We start from the raw sequence: 5,692 nt of genomic DNA on the forward strand, positions 1-5,692 counted from the left end.
CAACTTCTACAGGAATCATACACTCATCCACTGCCCCCCTATCCCCTACAGGACTTCCGGGGCCGTCCACAGCCTAGCCAGGACCCGCAGTGACCTCCTTATCGCCCCACCCACCCCCGCACAATCCTGAAGCTTCGTGCGCGCCTCTCTCCTAGCCTGTCAGCTCCCCTAGCAGTCTGCCAGCCTCTCCTTCCTCCCCGGCCTCCTCACCGCCCTCAAAACACCCAGTACTCCCATCCTACCTGCCCCCCCTCCCCGCCCCCGAGACTTTGCCCTCAAGTGCCAGCCCCGTTGCCCTCCATCACCTCCCAGCACACACACTCTCCTCACTGCCCCTCAGTCCTGCGCAGGTGTCCTGTCATGGCCCTGCTGGAATCACAAACCACAGGCCTCCCCAGCTGTGCCAGGCAGGGATGAGGACTTTGCCTAGGGCCTCCCCACAGGAGGGACTGTGTCACCCTACTGGTTTTCTTGTCTGCACCCTTCTACATCAGTGGTTTGCAAAGTGAAGGGTCAGCATCAGCATCACTTTGAAACTTGTTAGAAATGCAAATTCCCTGCCCCAGCCCAGACCTGCAAAATCAGAATCTCTAGTGGTGCCCAGAAATCTGCATTTTAACAAGCCCCTACGTGATTCTAATGCACCCTAACCACTCCTTTACACCAAATATACAAAACTAAACAAAAGGCCACACCTAAACAACTGAAATCCTAAAAAATGAAAATGCCTCCCAGTCCAACCCTTGTCCAGGTTTCCTCAAAGGAAACCCCACTCTAGAGAAGCTTCCTCCAAGCTATCTAGGGCCCAAGGACCACAGCACTCACCCGTGGAGTCCATGCCCCTGCCTCCTAGACGCTGGGCCTCAGCCTGGCCTAGTCTTGCCCACGGAACTTCTTAGGCAGCTGTTTCTCTTCCCCTGAATATTTCCCAGAGAGGTCACTGTCATGCCGGTAGCCACCAAGGGAGCCCCAGGGACTCCCAGCAGCCTCTGCCGTGGGCCTGAGCTAACCAGTCTTACGCGGCCAGGGGAGGAGGTGGCCGTGCTCGACCTGTCCCTGCCAGCCAAGCTGGCCTGGGTCTTGACCTCCTGACCTCCCCCATGCATCTTCCAAATTTGAGCCCACCTGCTTTGCTTCAAACCACAGCTCATAAAGCCCCCAGCACTTGATCCATCACAGCAAAGTCTTTTCACCACCAGTAACCTTTGGAGGAGTTTTGGCCAACAGCAAGCACCAAAAGAGTGTTCATAATAAAAAATCATCTTGTCTAGAGTGGGGTTTCTGAAACTTCTTCATTCTCTCATTCTCCTAATTTTTGCCCAATCCACTCTCTGTCTGCAGTATTGTCACCCAGATTTTTTTAAATTAAACTTTTTATTTTGAGATATTTGAAGATTCACATGCAGTTGTAAGTTATAATACGGAGAGAATCCATGAGCCTTTACCCAGTTTCCCCAATGTGACATCTTGCAAAACTGAGTACAATATCACAACGAGCACATTGACATTGAAACGGTCAAGATATAGAACATTTCCATCACATAAGATCCCTCCTGTTGCCCTTTTATAGCCAAACTCACTTCCCTCCCCCTCTCACCCCTCCTTAACCCCTGGCAACCACTAATCTGTTCTCTATTTCTATAGTTTGGTCATTTCCAGAACGTTTTAAAATTAGAATCATAAGTACATAATCTTTGGGGACTGGCTTTTTTTCTTACTCAGCATAATTCTTTGGAGATCCATCCAAGCTGTTGCAAGTATCAATACTTTGTCCTTTTCACTGCCAAATAGTATTCCATGGAATGCATGTGCCACAGTTTATTTTGCACACTCACTGAAGGATGTCTGGGTTGTTTCCAGTTTTTGACTGTGATGAATAAAGCTGCTATAATCATTCACGTATAGGTTTTTGTGTGAACATAAATCTTTAGTGCTCTGGGATAAATGCCTAGGAGTGCAACTACTGGGTCATATGGTAATTGTATGTTTAGTTTAAAAACTGCCACTCTGTTTTCCAGAGTGGCTGTATTGTTTTACATTCCCACCAGCAATGTATGATGACCTCATTTCTTCACATCCTTGCCAGCATTTGCTGTTGTTATCACTTTCCTTTTTTTCTTTTCAAGCCATTCTGATAAGTGTGTAGGGATATCTCATTGTGGCTTTAATTCGCATTTCCCTGCTGGCTAATGTTGAACATCTTTTCATGTGCTTATTTGCCATCTGTGTATCTTCTTCAGTGAAATGTCTGCTCATGTCTTTTGCCCATGTTCTAATTTGATAATTGATAATTTGCCATTTTATTGTTGAGTTTTGAGAGTTCTTTATCTATTCTGGTTACTAGTCCTTTTGTGGATATGTGGTTTACAAATATTTTCTCCCAGTCTGTAGCTTGTCTTTTCATCCACTTAACAGGGTCTTTCACAAAGTAAAATTTAAGTTCAATGAAGTCCAAATTATTATTTTTCTTTTTATGGATTGTGCTTTCAGTGCCAAGTCTAAGAACTCTTTGCTTAGACCTTCATCATAAAGACTCTTTCCTATGTTTTACTCTAAAAGTTAGATCATTTTATGTTTTACATTTAAGTCTGTGGACCATTTTGAGTTAAATTTTGTAGAATGTATGAGACTTCGGTTGATGTGGTGTTTTCCCCCACACTTTGGCCTATGGATGTCCAATTGTTCCAGCACCGTGTTTTGAAAAGTCTTCCTCTCTTTCTTCCATTGAATTGCTTTTGCAACTTTATCAAAAATTAGCTGGATCCATTGTGGGTTTTCTGTTCTGTTCCATTGATCTATGTGTCTATTCCTCGGCTAATAGCACATAGGCTTGATTACTGTAGCTATGTAATAAGTTTTGAAATCAGGTAAACTGAGTCCTCTCATTTTATTCTTTTCCAAAATTGTTTTATCTATTTTATCTCTTTTGCCTTTACATATAAATTTTAGACTAATCTTATCTATAGCTACAGAAAATCTTGCTAGGATTCTGATAGAAATGGCATTCAACTTGTTTATCAGTTTGGGGAGAACTGACATTTTTAATATGTTAAGTCTTCCAATCCAAGAACACAGTATGTCTCTCCATTTATTTAGGTCTTTGATTTATTTCATCAGCATTATTTTGTTTTCAGTATACAAGTCTTATACACATTTTGTTAGATTTACACCTAAGCATTTTATTTAATTATTTTTGGTGATTTTAAATGGTATCGTATTTAAAATTTTTCTACCCATGTGTTCATTGCTAGTATATAGAAATAAAATTTTTGTACGTTTATCTTGTATTTTGTAATCCTGCTGCATTCAATTATTAATTCTAGGAGTTTGAGGCTTTTGGGGTTGATTCCTTGAAATTTTCTACATAAATGATCATGTCGTTTGCATATAGAGACAATTTTATTTCTTCCTTTCCCATCTGTATGTCTTTTATTTGCTTTTCTTGCCTTATTGCACTGGCTAGAACCTTCAGTACTATGTTGAATAAGAGTAGTGAAAGCTGACATCCTTGCCTTGTTCTTGATCTTAGGAGGAAAGCATTCAATTTCTTCAGTGGGGTGTTCTAGAAATATCAGATCCTGTTGACTGATGGTGTTGTTGAGTTCTATATCTTTCCTGATTTTTTATCCAGTTGTTCTATCAATCGTGGAGAGAGGGGTGTTGATGTCTTCAACGATTATTGTGGATTTTTCCTATTCTCTTTTTAGTTCTATCAGTTTTTGTTTCACATATTTTGTAGTTCTGTTGTTTGGTGCATAAACACAGTGATGAGTTCCCTGGGTTTTCATTTTGCCTCATATATTGCACACCCGGGGCTGAAGAACACCAGCAACCTGGAAATACCAATGGGCACAGACAGAAAAGCCCCCCAAAAAGCCTGCTCTCTCTAGCCACAGGACCAGGAAAGTGGTAATCTGGCAAGACAGAAAACTTTTAGAAAATAACTATCTACTCCAGCCAAAAACCACAGAAGAAAACTGTGATCCCACCCTCCCTGACACCAGCAAAGGCTGAATGGGGAGCCTAGGCTATAATGACACCCACCTCCCCAGCCAGTAGGGAGGCTCTCCTGCTGCAGTGTCATGGGGAACCTGGACTTGCACTTGACCTGGGAGTAATAAGGTGCCCCTCTCCCTCCCCTCTGGGGTGCTGTCAGAGGGGGTCTAGTGTTTCAGAGTGTTCTTGTATTCGTTTTACATATAAATTCCAGAGTTTTCAGTTGCACTTAGTGGGAGGTACAGAGAAAAGTAGGACTACTCCATCTTACCAGAAGCAGAAGAGCCAACTCAATTAAAATAAACATAAACACCTTCCCTGCTCCGCCCTTGAACTAAACAATAGTATTGTTCAAATCACAGGCTGGATTGTGCCAGTATATATATAATATATATAATGTATTATGTATATTACTATGTGCACTAAATATAATACATTATATATAAAAGCTTTATGGAATGTAGTTGACTTATATATATATAATGTATATAGTAGAGCTTTATTGAAGTGTGATTGACATACAATAAACTGCACATATTTAAAATGTGTGATGAGTTTTGACAGAGGTACACCTATCAGCACAACTCAGATAGTAAACATATCCATCATTCCAGTTTCTCCCCTCCCTCTTATTCCTCCTCTACCCCTCCCCCACCCTCATCAGTCCCCAGGCAATTGTTGCTTTGATTTCTCTCACTATATACTATTAGTTTGCATTTTTTGCTAATTGTACAGATATGCACCTACAGTAAAATACGACAGCAATTAAAGCAAAGGAATATTATACATGCAACAACGTGGATGAATCTCAAAATAATTATACTGACAGTGAATGAAATCAGAAAAAAAAAAGAGTACACATTGACATATTGTGTGATTCCATACACACACACACACACACAATATAACATATTTTATACGTACATACGCATCGCGTCTTGAAGTATGGAACTGTTTCATTCACGTGCTACCTAAATTCAAGTATGTGCAAAATACCACTCTGAAAAATCTTCCTAAGATCCAGTTTCCAAATCTGAACTCAAGTTGCACACAGTAGGTGCTCATTCAACCCCTGGGTGTAGTTGGGGGTAGGGAAGGTTGGGGTGCTGTGGGTTACCAGGAAAGCCTTCAGTGGAGACTGGCGACCTCTGGCTGTGAGGCCATTGGCAAACCACTTTCCCTCCCAGAACCTCAGCGCCCTCCTTTTAAAATCTCGGGTGGGACGAGGGGTGTCCCCAGATTTACAGGTGAATGGCCCATCCATCTTCCAGCATGGATTAGGGGAGGTTAAATGAGGATGGTGCCAACTGGGCTTGGCTCTCCAGCTCATGGCCGGGGTTCCCAGCCCCAGTTTTAGTCCAGCATTGATGCTGGGCCTGAGGCTCGGGACGAGGTTGGGGTAGTTTCCTGGTCTGCGGCTGCATTTGCTCTATCAGGTCCTTGAGGCTCAAGTCTGTTGAGCAGTGGGGCCGCTCAGCCCTACTAGGCAGGCTGATTTCATTTTCTTACATCTTCTTTCGGTAGCCAACACACTTTCTAGGTCGGGAGACTGGCTTTGCTTCTCACCTGAGCACGCTCCGGGCTTTTGGGCGCTCTGGGCCTTGGCTCATGGCTGATTTGTTGGGTGTAGGGGTCATGACTGAGCAGCCGCAATGGAGAGTGATGGAGTAGACGCTGGGCATTGTCTGGGCAACAA

This window comes from Neophocaena asiaeorientalis, unplaced genomic scaffold (genome assembly GCF_003031525.2).
Source record: "Neophocaena asiaeorientalis asiaeorientalis breed wild unplaced genomic scaffold, Neophocaena_asiaeorientalis_V1.1 scaffold438, whole genome shotgun sequence".
Taxonomy (NCBI): Eukaryota; Metazoa; Chordata; class Mammalia; order Artiodactyla; family Phocoenidae; genus Neophocaena; species Neophocaena asiaeorientalis.